This window comes from Delphinapterus leucas, chromosome 18 (assembly GCF_059928025.1).
Source record: "Delphinapterus leucas isolate spDelLeu-1000000601 "Yukka" chromosome 18, BTC_Dleu_Yukka2, whole genome shotgun sequence".
In the NCBI taxonomy this organism is placed as follows: domain Eukaryota; kingdom Metazoa; phylum Chordata; class Mammalia; order Artiodactyla; family Monodontidae; genus Delphinapterus; species Delphinapterus leucas.
The window spans coordinates 30339266-30353631 of NC_143146.1; the positions used below are offsets into that span (position 1 = coordinate 30339266).

Here is a 14366-nt window from a genome sequence, read left to right on the forward strand (position 1 = left end):
TGCTTCTGGCGGCGGTTCCTTCCCCGCAGGGCCGAGGAAGAGGGAGGGAGGCGGAGAGTGGTCTCGGGACAGTGGAGGAGCTGGTGCGCCCTAGGAGAATGCGGGAGCAGCGCGCGTCCCGGGAGGATCTCGATATCTTGGGGTGTGACTGGAGATGGCATCCCCGGCCTTGGCCGAGTGTGTGCGTGCGTGCACGTGTGTGTTTAAGAGGGAAAGCGGGAGAGGGTTGGGTTCCTAGAGGCCCCCGCACACACTCTCGGTCTTGGCCGAGTCCGGCACCTTGGCCCCTTAGGACAGTCGCATCCTAGTCACAGCAGCACCTGCAGATCTTGGATCTGGGAAGCTGTTTTGGAGCCCGGCTTAGAGAGAAGTTACTAGACGTTGTCAGATTGTCAGCAAAATACGAATCTGCCTTTAGATTTTGAGTGGAAAGACTTTTTTTTTTTTTTTGCAGTTTTTTCCACACTAAATGGAGACAGAATCAGTACCTACCTGGGTGATTTAAAAATCAGTGTTGTAGAAGAGGTGAACATCTCTTTTCTAATATTTCTCCAGAGTTTACTAAATCAAGGTGCCTGTTACCAAACTGCGTTTTACTTCCTTTTTCCTCTGGAGAGTTATCTGAACAATCTTTACTACAGTGATTGTGTCTTGAAAAACAGCACCTCCCCCTTTTTAAAAAATGTGTAAGGAGTTTACCATATCAAAAGCCCCCCAGACGCTGTTATTTATAATAGTTACTGAATGTTTGGGCAAAGTACTTTAGATTCTTTGGGAAAATAGTGTTGTCTAAATATAAATAAATAAAGTCTCAGTGTACTATGTGGCGGGTTTCTTTAGCAGCTGGGAAATTAATAGTCAGATGAGAAAAACTTCCTATAAATAAGACTTTAATTTTTGAAAATTCATATATTCTAGTATCTGTAATTGAAAGACTGTCCAATAGTTTTTCACAAAAAGGCCTGTAGCTGAGCTGAAGAAAATAAAGCTCATTGTCTTAGATTCCATCAGTTACTTTGTAAACTAGTTTAATATATCCTAAGGGCTCAGAACTCCCAATATTTTAGTTAATGTTACCGCTGTTATGTTATGGTAAAATACCTTACCACAGATGATCTCAGGATTCTAACCATGATTAAAATGAATTTCATTTTATGCTTATTTGTTAAAAATTTATTTTTAGCTTTCACCTAGGTTGAAATTGGAGTGCAGCATGTTCTTTATTCTGAACGTTATCACCATCTTTATTGTATTAAGATTTTTGGGTTCTCTCAGTAAGGTGGAAGTGGTTGCATTTTTCCAGGACTTTAAGGAATGTTTTATGATTCTTGGTGGTTATTTTCTTCAGATCTGATGCATGACACATCATTGCTAATTTCATTGATGGTCAAAGTTTGTTTATGGGTTATGGCACCTTAAATTCTCAACAGTGGCTGTTGAGTCTTCCCTGGACTCATGGGAAGGTCAATTAAAATAGCTCATTTTATTTACTTTCATTTTGTATTTAGATATTAGAGGCTGGATGCGCTCTTTACAAATAATAACAGGCTTAGGCTTATTTCCCCCCTTTGGTCCTATAGGAGCAGTGGAAGCCATATGGCTTTTTGATAAAAGAAAAAACAAACTTTTCCTGTTTATTGCCATTTCCCAGTTGAGTCTTTGATCTAAAGATATAGATTCCTATTTGCTCCAAGCCTAGAGAGCCCCTGGCAGAGGATCACTAATTTGAAAGGCCAGATGTTGTCTACCTAAGGATTATCTCCAGCTGTAAATCAGGGGTTACAAACTCAAACTGAGGGGAAGAAGGTTGAGTGAGGGCCATAGAGGACTAGATAGAGAGGTCCTTTCTCAAGCTGCTGTTAGCTCCAACTGGAAATTACATTATCAGAATATAAGCCCAGCGTTGCCGGAGCTTTGGATTTCTCAAGAGAAGATGGAAATCTGGATTTTTATGTATGAGTCCACATTTTAAAATATCAGCAAATATTTTAAACATATAAGAATCCTATCTGGGCTAAACAAAACACATCTGAAGGTTGGCTTCAGAGATCTAAGGGCTGCCACGTTTGATCTTGGGCGTAAATATTTGTTGAGTGGACAAGTGCAGTCATTAGATACCGAGTACTGTTTGTCACATTTCCTATTGAAATAGTGGGGAGAGTTAGGATAATGTGGGGGGGAAAATTTATAAGTAAAACTCCCAGAAGTGATGATTCTGCAATTGAACTTGTTAGAGGGATGGATTCATCACAGTATTACCATCTAGTAGTATGCCTAGCATAGAGTAGAACCTCTGGATCATTCTGAGCACCTTTGAGATGAGAAGGAAGAGGACCTGCTGTTTGCTTTGCTGCTGAGTTCTACGTTTGAAGTAGAGAATTTTTTAGTTGGACTTTAAGATTATTGTTAAGTCTCCTAAGTATTTTCTACAGTCACTGAACAAAATATTGGAAGGTGGCCTGGAGCAGAAAGGCCTGAAAACATCCCCAAGTAAACTTGCCTCTGCTTTGTCTGTCATGCCTGTCTCTTTTCTGAAACGGGCCTGTCTGTAGGATGACCATATAATTTATTGTTTAATCCAGGACAATTTTTATTAAGAAAGGGGGCATCATTAAAATGACACAAGCATAACAGGTATAAAACTGGACTGTTTAGGGCAAACAGGGACATGGGTGACCATAGATAATTGGCAAAGTTCGTGTTTCTGCCAAGCCACTGAGACGGAGGATTGTGGTTTCTAGATATAAAACGATAATGTCTTGCAACATATCTACTCACACATCTTCTTTTTGGGGGCGGGGGTGTGGATCTACATGTGACCTCAGAGATGGGAGCACTGCGCAAGTAGCTTGGGTCTGTTGTGGGGAGTTGCCATAGTGATGTGCCCTGTGGCTCCACACCTTCCGGGTCAGAGTCAACCTAAGGATGCTCAGCCTGGGTCAGCCAGAAGGAGTGCTCAGCCAGAATGGTCTGATACAGAGCTATTTCTGCCAGGTGCAAGGAGGGGTATGGGTTGGGAGCAAATGAACCAGTTTCAGATCAAATATATGCCAATAGAGATTGGTTCCCATTTATTCAAGACGTGTAGTCTTGCATAGGAGGAATGTCAGACTTAGCACATTTCAGCCAAAGTTGGATATTTGAAACAGTAAAAGTGCTTAACTGTACATAACTTAAAAAACAAATCACACTGGCATAAATTGAGTTGTAGACTTAAAACTGGTTGGAGAACCAAGAATATCTGATTCTCTACCTAACATCTTGGGAAGGTCACTAATATTCCTCAAATACTTACCTTTAAACTACGTTCAGAAAGAGGCTATGTGTATATATATATATATATATATATATATATAGCGCATTATCTCCATTTCCCTATTAAAAAGCAGAATTTGTTTTATGTTATATATATTTTTATCATATTAAAAAATAAGAATTGTTAGTGTTTATAACTATTGTTAGAGAATAAAGGTGTTATTTATCATTTCCATTAGACAACAGCATATACTTCATAATTATAGAATGACTAGTCCTAAAAAGACAAAAACATGATTGCTATAATTTTCATTGATTTTGTTTATGTATATATTTCTTGAAGCTCCAAAGAATGTACTTTCAAAGAGCTTTTACAAACTGTGTTCTTAAAATTAAAAAATGAACTTGACACCCGTTTTTTTAGCACTAAGTTCTCTAAGTCTGTGTTTGTTTTTGTTTGTTTCTCTTAAAATATTTAGTATTTTCTGAGCTTTACTCAGGTGACCAATTTTCAGTGATATACTTCAAAAAGGTCATTTTCATTTCTTCCTCAGAGTTAAGGGTCAGTGGCTCTGGGAGTATACTAGCAAGGAAACCAGAGAAATAGAAATCTGGAAATGTTCACACTTCTCTGTTTGCTTTCTGAGTACTTTGTGCTATTCTGGGTAGATCTCTCCTCATGTTTGCTGTAGTCATTTTTTTTTTTTTTTTATATTTGGTTGCATTGGGTCTTTGTTGCTGCACGCGGGCTTTCTCTAGTTGTGGCGAGCAGGGGCTACTCTTCGTTGAGGTGCTCAGGCTTCTCATTGTGGTGGCTTCTCTTGTTGTGGCCCGCGGGCTCTAGAGTGCAGGCTCAGTAGTTGTGGCGCACAGGCTTAGTTGCTCCGCGGCTTGTGGGATCTTCCCAGACCAGGGCTCGAACCTGTGTCCCCTGCATTGGCAAGTGGATGCTTAACCACTGTGCCACCAGGGAAACCCCTCTCTCCCCTTCTGATTTGAGGTGGATTAATTTGCCCTGGCTCTGTGGTAGAATCTTGACTACAATATCTAGAGGAAATGTAAAAATGTCAAGTTCCCTGATGATGTTCAGACTACTGGCCTGGGGACCACAGTTTGAGAACTGCCCTCAGTGATTTTGTTCATCTGGTTGGGTATATGACCACTTCTGTTCCCCTGGTTATTTTTGTAGTTGTTTTCAGACTTGAAAGTTCAGGCTGAGTGTGAGGAGGAGGAATACGTGACTACAGAAGATTTTTAAGAAACTCGTCATTTTCTAGCTTAATAGCTTTGCATATCTTCTTCTCCAGATAGACATTATTCTGCCAGGCGTGATAAGACTAGCCATATGTTGAATGAAAACTTTACCTTTCAAGCCAAAGTTTTGAGTTCTGCAGATGGAATAAACAATTTTTAGGGAATATATTCTAATGTTGGGCTTCCCTGGTGGCACAGTGGTTAAGAATCCACCTGACGATGCAGGGGACATGGGTTCGAGCCCCGGTCTAGGAAGATCCCACATGCCGCAGAGCAACTAAGCCCCTGCGCCACAACTACTGAACATCATCAGGGAACTTGACATCATCAAAAACTGAGGGTGGGGTCCACCAGTCTGTTCTAACAAGCCGACCAGGTGATTCTGACACATTTACAGATGAGAAAACTGAGGTAAAGAAAGGTTAAATATTTCCCCGAGGATACAAGCCTTGTAATGATAGAAGCTGATTCCAGTCTGGGTAGATAGTTCTCTTATCTGCTGCTCTGGAATGCAATTGTTGAAAAATTAGCTTTTAGTTGTTAGTAATATGATCTTTTATTCTATCACTTTTTCCCATTCTTTTTTTAAGATAGTTGTTTTCCAGTTTTATTGAGGTATAATTAACGAACAAAAATTGTAGGGACTTCCCTGGTGGTGCAGTGGTTAAGAATCCGCCTGCTAAGGCAGGGGACACGGGTTCAAGCCCTGGTCCGGGAAGATCCTACATGCCGCAGAGCAACTAAGCCCGTGTGCCACAACTACTGAGCCTGCGCTCTAGAGCCCGCAAGCCACAACTGCTGAGCCCACGTGCCACAGCTACTGAAGCCCATGTGCCTAGAGCCCGTGCTCCGCAGCAGGAGAAGCCACAGCAATGAGAAACCCGCGCACCGCAACGAAGAGTAGCCCCCGCTCGCCGCAACTAGAGAAAGCCCGCACGCAGTAACGAAGACCCAATGCAGGCAAAAATAAAATAAATAAATACATTTATAAAAAAAAAATTGTATGTATTTAAAGCTACAATGTGGTGTTTTGATATACGTATCAAATGAAAGGGTTACCACAATCAAGCTAATTAACATATCCATCAACTCACATGGTTATCGTTTTGTCTGTGTATGGTGAGAAAACTTAAGATCTACTCTTTTAGCAAATTTCAGGTATACAATATAGTATTATTAACTATAGTCACCATGCTGTCTGTACATTAGATCTTTAAAACTTTCTCATCCTGCATAACTGAAAGTTGGTACCCTTTGACCAACATCTCCCCATGTCTCCCATCCCCCATCCCCTGGCAACCACTATTCTACTCTCTGCATTTCTGAGTTTGACTTTGTAGATTCTGTATATAAGTGAGATCATGCAGTATTTGTCCACTTTCCCCCACTTTTATATTAAAAATCTCCACAGTTAAATATGCTCATTAAATTTGTAAAATAATAATGAAATGCTGAATGCATGCTTGGATATAGTTTTGCCAGTGTGTATTTTTGTTTTAATGGAAAGTAAAAAAAGTCTGTATGATTTGTTAGGCTGGTGTAACTGAACTCTGGTGTATCTTTTACGTAGTGTCCTTAGGAGTGGCAGGGAAGTAAATTATGAGAGTCTGTTTGCAACCTTTATAACTACTTTAGAATAAAAAATCTTTAGGGTATATATTTAAGAACAGGTACAACCATGCATTTGAATATATTTTAGTGACTCATAAAGGATACAAATATTGTAAAGTATAACAAAGTACGAAGTATAAATTATAAACTGTATTATAATGTAAAAGTATATAATTATACAGTATAAAGTGTAAAATTATACTATAAAACTAATGCATCTTACCATCATTATAAAACATACAATAAAGCAAGAAATATTGGCACCAAGTTGTGCTATTTTAATTACCTTGGGTTAAAGGGAAAAGAATATGTAAATTTTTAAGGTTAGATAAAGCCCAGTGACCTAATGGGCTGATGTATGGTTTTGTAAGAGTTCAAGTAGAGAAAAATGTTCATAAAAAAGCAATCTTGGGGTCCACAGTAAAATTAGCATGCTGAACCTGTGCTGTAGCATTCAGTGCTGTAGGCATGTGCTTTGAAAAATAACATCTTTCATCCCATTGAATTTAGCTTGTTAGTATAATTGTTACTAGTTTTATGCTTGCGTTTGTGGGTATTTTGTAAATTGGTTTTGGTTTTAAAGCTTTTTAGATTTTACCTCCTCACCTCCCCCTTTCTTTGTTCTGTAAAATGAACTAGCACCCAGACCCCGGTAAGATGGTTCTCAAGGACACTAGTCCATCATCTTCTCAGACTCTTGACTTTCTGAATAAAGTGGCTATAATTTGCTCCAAAAAAAAAAAAAAAGCTTTTTAAAAGCTAGAGCTGTAAGCATCTAAAGTTTATATCTAGATTTTTGTGAACATATTTAAATAAAGTAACAGTAAAATAATTATGTTAACACCTTAATTTACCTTTAAAAGGATTCTGAACAACTATAAGTTTGGAAAACTCCTGGCTTAAACTTTCAGGTGTTATTTAATATGATTCCAGTCATCTATTATCCTATGACAGAAAGGGAAAAAATAAGAGATTAAAATTTTGGTTGGTTTAATTTCAGATAATCTTAACACAGGCTTTTGCAGCCCTATGAAAAAGATACGGAGTTATTCTTTTTCAACTTACCGATCCCTTTCAAGTTTCATTTCTTGTAAGAGGTTGGGTTCGAAAGAGGATCTCCAAGTAATGGGATCTTCCTGGTTAAATATAGAAGCCTAAATTTGCTGCTTCAGTTCCTTTATTTTGTGGATGCCCTTAACTAGTTGGACAGTCTTCACTTTGGCACTGTTGTGAATTTTTACAGGAATTTCTAAAATTCTCAAATTTAGAACTGTGGAACTTTGTACTATCAGTATTATATAACTTGTGAGTAGTTTATGATCAGTTTCAGATTGCAAGTCAGTGCTTCTGGTTGAGCAAATCAAGTAGTATTTTGTATCTCACAATTGTATCTTCATATACATTTTCAGTAATTCATTATACAGTGTGGACAAATACCTTATGGCTTAAGCTTTTACAAACAAATAAGCAAGTCTGTTTTCTGGCCCCAGACAGCTCCCAGCTTTTTCAGTTCACCTCTTGGTCTGGTTTCAGCCATTTAATTCTCATTAGCTAGGCAGCTTGAGAGATTTTTCTGAGTTTATCTGAAGTTAAACTGATGGCCTTCTCGCTTGGTTCTACAAATATTTCCTCTCCTTAGATTTCCAGTGACATGTACTTTATACCTGGTGGGATACCCCATTACTCTGTGTTGTATCTGTCTGATCCTGTTGCTCACTTTGAAGACCGGCCGTGGCTCACGGGACCAGCCGCTCCGCGGCATGTGGGATCTTCCCAGACCGAGGCACGAACCCGTGTCCCCTGCATCGGCAGGCGGACTCTCAACCACTGCGCCACCAGGGAAGCCCTACTCTCTGACTCTTTGAATATTGTGCACTGCCTGCTTGATTGAATTTCTTTTCAGTTTTGGAAGCTGGTCTTCCCTCTTCTGAGGAACGATCTGTTGTCCGGTCCTTAACCCTTCCTGTTGGTGCCCCCCAAAGCCGTTAACCATTGTTTACTGATTTTATTTCAGTTTTCATATGGAATTTTGCTAAGGCCAGTTGTCATGAATATAGCCTAGTGGTAGTAGGTAGTAGGCACGACCCCTCTATATTCATCCATAATTCTTTTATCTAATTCGAGGAAGGTTCCGTAGGCTGGATCTAGGAAACCAGATTTCTGCCTAGTTTCTAATAGTACTAGTAAAGCAATATGAAAGTGGGTGGTATTATATTTAGTTTCTTGACAGCCCTTTATGTTTTAACTTCCCCTATTGATCCTAAATTCAAATGGTCAAATTTTTCTGTTAAAATATTAACTGACATTTGATAAATTTGCTTGTTCTATATTCTAAGTGTGTTAGTTATAGAAGTTGACTACTAACCCATAGCTAAAATGCCATTTGGGGTCTGGAAGTTAATTGGTGTTAACCCTTCTATTGGAAGTGAGGTTGAATATATATATTTGAAATTATATTGTTCATTTTAATAAGTGAAGTGTGAACGTGACTAAATTAAATCTGCCTTAATATATGAGAAAGTATAGGAGTTCTTTGAAATAAAGAGTATATAAAAACAATCTTTAATTTCTCAACTGTTCTTACCTAAGTCCACCTTGTAGTTTAACAGAGTTTGTTATCTCTGTTTTGCTTGATCCACCACAATTATCTAGCATTTGATTCTACCTTTAGAAATTATACTCTAAACTTCTACGAACCAGGTTAAAAAAATAATAGATATGTATTAATAATACCTCTAAGCAGTATATATTTATTAATGTTCTTGACCAGAGGGTCTCAGACTTTAACATGCATCACCAGTAGGGTTTGTTTTAATACTGATTGCTGGATCCCCACCCCAGAGTTTCTGATTCACTTAGTCTGGGGTGAGGTCCAGAATTTGCATTTCTAACAATTCCCAGGTGATACTGATGCTGCTGGTCCAAGACCACACTTTGATAACCACTGCTTTAGACCAGGGGCTGGCAAACTATGCCCTTTAATTTTGTAAATACAGTTTTATTTGAAACACAACCCCACTCGTCTGTTTACTTATTATCTATGGCTGCTTTCATGCTGCAATGACAGTACTGAGTATTTTTGACAGAGACCCTATGGTCCCCAAGCCCCAAGTCTTTATTATCTGGTCTTTTATAGAAAATGATTGCTGACCCCTGCTCTAGACAATCCTGTTAAAAACAGGTGTTTCTTATCCCCATTTTATAGGTGAGAAAACTAAGTCAGTAATTTTCCTACAAAGGCACAAGCCAGCAAGTAACAGCAGATCTGGATTTCCAAACCTCATGCACTTTGTAAAAGCCACTTTGTAAATTTTTGCTAATGGCTCCCAAACTTATCTCTATAGCTCAGCCCTCTCCTCTGAGCACCAGCTTCTTTCAGCATCTAAATGCTTTCTTGACATCTGCACTTGAATATGTAGTTGTTGATGCTTATAACCTAGGAATTATATTTGAGTCCTACTTTTCACTTCCCAGTTACAGTCCTTGAAGGAAGTCATCATGTTGATTCTGCCTCCAAAACTTAGTTTTTAATATGTCCATGTCTCTCCATGACCACTGCCACCACCTGGGTCTAACTCCCATCATGTCTTTTTGGGACTATTAGACTCCTTTCAGCTATTCTCCCTGCTCTACTCTTGCTCTCCTATCAACCCCTTCTTCAGTGGAGCAGTAGGAGTCGTGCTTATAAAGCACAAACCAGAGCAGGTTCCCTTTGCTCTCCGAGTAATAACGCAGATTCCTTCTCATGTGACTCTGCTCGACTCTGCTCCCTTTGTCTCTCCAGTCTTCTTTCAGACTGCCCGTCTCCAGCACGCTCCCTATGTTTCAGCCATCCTTAACCAAGCCCAGCTCAGATCAGTTCAAAGTCTTTGTGTGTGTGGTTCCCATTCCTTTCTAGATTAGTTTTTTTCCTCAGGTTTCAGTTCTTTGCTTAACTCACAAATGTCACTTCCTTAGATTGGCCTCCAGTGATCCTCTATCTAATAAAGTCGGTAAGTATCCCAATTTTTCACTTCTATTTCAGCCTTTTATTTATTTTCCTTTTGGCACCTACACATTTAAAACTAATTTTTTTTTTTTTTTTTTTTTTTTTTGCGGTACTTGGGCCTCTCACTGTCGTGGCCTCTCCCATTGCGAAGCACAGGCTCCGGACGCGCAGGCTCAGCGGCCACGGCTCACGGGCCCAGCCGCTCCGCGGCATGTGGGATCTTCCCGGACTGGGGCATGAACCCGCGTCCCCTGCATCGGCAGGTGGACTCTCAACCACTGCACCACCAGGGAAGCCCTTAAAATTAATTTTTAAAGCACGTTTTGTGGGTACTGTCACCACCTCTAGAATGTAAGTTCTAAAGGGAGAGCAATCTTGTCTGTTCACAGTTGTATGCCCAGACCTAGTTCTATAGTAAAGGTCCATTCCAACAAATTGAGTGAGTAGGAATTGGTCACTGCCCTCGAGGAATTTAAATCCACTGGTGAGAACTTCGTCTATTGGCAACGATATGCATATGCTCTCATACTTGTTTGTTGCCTTTCATTAATTTTAATAAGTGTTTATTGTATTGGTTGCACAGCATTTTTTGTTTGAATGTTTATAATTGTAGAGACATCATACTGCTTACAATATTAAACGGGGTTATAAAGCAGACTTTTCTTTAATAAGTAAATTGTGTAGTTTATGAAAAAAATTTTGTAGACTAATTTGAGATGGACTTTTCCCTCCCCTATCAAAACACAGGAAGTTTAGTAAAGCTGCCAACGTAAGAATAGGTGTTTCCACGGCCTTTTCTTTGAATAATGTGAATCAAGTATTCACGCATCTGGAAGATGATCAGCAAGAGTGGCGTTGTAAATACATCCTTGCAAGAATTGGATATTTTTTAGTTTCAGTTCAGTTGTTATTTAGGCTTCTCTGTGGAAATACAATCTCATTTGGAAGGCTGTTTAGTTTCAAAATACTTCAAATGGCTTCTGTAAGTTTTTACGCCCAAATCTACAATGGACCATTTTCTTAGGCACTGATTTTTAAACCTTATTGGAAGTGCCTAAGAGGTATCTCAAAAATTTTTTTAAAATCAAAAAGGGAAATGAATAAATGGAGAAGAGATCCACCAGGGTGAGACCAGGGATGGGAAAGAAAAAAAGTATGGCCAGTGTTCACGGTGAACTGTTGACCAATATTAAGATGTACGGTTCGTATTCTGGATTTTTTTGTTTGCTTAAACAGCATGACCTTGTGACAGAGTATATATATTTTTACTTCCCTTGTGTTCTTTTTATCTAATATTTATAATTAGAGCAGTTGATAGGTTGGATTATAGTTTTCAGTGGCCAGTGGGACGTGTACCAAGATACACATAAGGGTAATATTCATGCTCGACAGTAACCCCATGGGTTGGGGTTCGACTTTAAAGAATAAACAACACAAGGAAAGATAACCTTATTTTTCCAGGAAAAAGTAAAAAGTGCCACAGTCATTTACATTTATAAATACAGGCCCTCTGTCTCTTCTCGTCCTCAAAAAGGGCATTTCCTCCCCATTCCCTCATTGCCTTCAGGCATAACTTGTCCATCCATGAGCATCTCCACATTTTCTTCAACGTGTGGTCCCTTGCATGGTGTAGGAGACCCTTTTGCTCCGTTGATAGAGCAGTGTGTTTACTAAATGAGCATCTCTGGTTCATCATCTCCCTTTTTTTAATGATGGAAATGATCTTTGAAAACCAGCTTTCCATTAGTAAGCTCAGCTTGAAGACATAAATATTGCTGATGGTGCATTTTTTAAGACCAAACATATAGCTGCTTATTAAGGCAAAAGGCAAACATATAAATAGTTTAATAGCAGGTTTGCCTATTTAGCAGGTTGTTTTCTTTTACTCCCGGAATGGAAGATAAACTTGCAAGTCACTCTGTAGAAGGACAGGCTATAATATACATACTGAGCGTGAAAGTTGATGTCTGTCAGCAGTGGATTTACTTTATCCCGTTCACATTACCCCTGTTTACTTAGGAACCAGGCAGGTTAATAGCTTTTGTGTGAACGTGATTGTACCAATTAGTAGTTTCTCTGGAGACGTTGTTTGCTGTGATTAGGCTATGATGTTTCTGCTGAGAGTGGAGTTAATTCTGGACATTGACAGTGGGAACCGGCATGTATGTCCCGTAATTTTTTCTTAGCTGTTTACATTTTCCAGATGATTTATTTTTAAAAGTCATGCTGTCACCATGAAAGAAAATTACAACAAATGGTCTGCAGATACTCAGATCTCTATAAATCAAGTGGAGACTTTGATTGGTTTATTAAAATTGTTGATTTAAAAAAATGTTTCAATTGCCTCAGTATCTGATACTACAAAGGGCTTTGTATATGTTTTCAGTTTTTGGTTCTTACTCTTAACGAACAAAGTGTTTGTCTAATGCAGATAGGCTAAATGAGGATGAAAATCCCATCCTTTACTCAAATCATTCTCTATTTTGGACATGTTCACATATTAATCTATCTCAAAAGAAGTGACTGTCTCCTGCTGGAGTTTTCATTTGCTGGTTGGTAGCTTTGCAAAGAAGAAAAGACTATTGACTCTGCAGGTGTGACCATGTGGAACAGAGACAGCAGACCTTCAACTAGAGAAGTCAGACTGGACACAGGAAATTGAAGCTCTGGACCATACTCTTCCATAATTAAACATGTGACACAAATGCTCTGTTAATCTGGGTCACGGTTTTACAATTTGTTCCTTTGTTCATTACCTCATTTGTTCATTCACTCATTCTTTCAACCATCTATTCATTTGTTCACTTATCAGGGGAACTGAATGCTTCCTGTGTGCCTGGCACTCCATTGGAGACTGATATGTATAAAACAAAAACATTCCCTGCTTCATGTACCTTAGAGTTTTGTGGAGGAGTGAGGCAAAAGTGAGTAAAAAGAATAGCATATTGTAGTAGTTGAGTGCCTGGGCTCTGAAGTGTAATCACTGTGACTCAAAGCTCTACCGCTGTGGGCTCCATGCCCTGGGGAAGCTCCTGCATCTCTTTGTACCTTGGTCTCCTCATCTGTAATATGGGGATGGTAGCATTGTTATGAAGGTTAAGTGAGTCCATTTATATAAGGCATTTAGAACGCTGCCATCTCAAAGTATTAGGGAAATGTTAGCTACATGTCCACAAGTGTCCAATTTCAAAGATGATAGGGGCTGTGAGGGAAAAGAACATGGTGCTATGAGAGAATAAAAGGAGGAAACTTTTGATTGGGCTGTGTAGTAGATTCTTCAGCTCTCTTTTACTAATAAAACCTTAAAATTTTCTTCATTTATCTCTCCCTCTGCCACTCAGCCCATATGCTACAAAAGGCTGGCCCCATCCCCAGCTTGAAAGTGGGAAATGCCATTGATTTCTCCAGGATTCCTGCAGCAAGCCAGTTTTATAAGTTTGTACCTGGAGACCCAGTAGTCCCAGGGAATGTATCCGTTTTTGCCAGTGCAAGATGAGAGAAATTTTCTTGGGGCTCCTGAGAAAGGAGCCTTGGTTGTTGTTTCCTCCTTGGTTGTTGTGTGTAGATTTAAAGCCTGGAACTGTTATTGTTATTTCACTGCCAGAGTGATGATGAAACAGAGGAGGGCACTCTGGAGAAAAACTAAACTCTGATAGGAACAGTCCAGATTACCACCTACATGCAGACGTTTACAGTTTACGTGAGTTGAGTTGTGTTTTCTGCTACTCATAGTGAAGAGTAAGAGATGAGTCAAGGGAGGCTTACTGGGGAGATGACAATTAAGGATGGTGCCCGTTTGCTGACTTTTTTTTTTTTTCATAATGGGTGGGTTTGTTACCATTTACAGATAAGAGGAAGGCAAGTTGGAGGAGTGGGGGAGAAATAGGTTTTAGGGCAAAAATCTCATTTGTAAAATGAGAAGGCTGGATGTTAGCAGTGATTTCTTTTTCTGACCGAATATTCCTAAGAGAGATTACACCCTTCCATCAGAAATTATGATTTTTACACCCCTGGCAACCATTTTCACCAACACTGGGGCTAATGAAATCAGTCTCAGCAGCGGGTGGGGAGGGTGATCTGAGGGTGTTTTTCAACCCAGTTGCACATAAGAACCTGTGGGGAGTTTCAGAAAGTATACAATCTACTAGATCCTTGGGCCCCTCCCCAGATACCTTGCGTCAGAATCTCTAGGGTAGGACCTGGAAATCTATTTAAAAACTGGAAGCTGGGATGCAGCCAGCTTGGCACTTATATGCAG

At 39.4% G+C, this 14366-nt stretch overlaps 1 protein-coding gene across 9 annotated transcripts in view; it reads left to right on the plus strand.

Annotated features, from left to right (window-relative positions):
• TBC1D4 (TBC1 domain family member 4) overlaps nucleotides 1-14366 on the plus strand; it is a 247029-nt gene that overhangs the window by 34969 nt on the left and 197694 nt on the right. The window contains exons 1-2 of one of the 9 annotated variants that reach the window (XM_089899444.1): nucleotides 1-10112; nucleotides 10265-14366. The exon at nucleotides 10265-14366 is cut by the window's right edge and continues 26928 nt beyond it. The exons of 7 other annotated variants lie outside the window; for them this stretch is intronic. The gene's annotated coding sequence lies outside the window, so the exon portion shown is untranslated. One more of the 9 variants, XM_089899443.1, reaches the window with a different exon arrangement.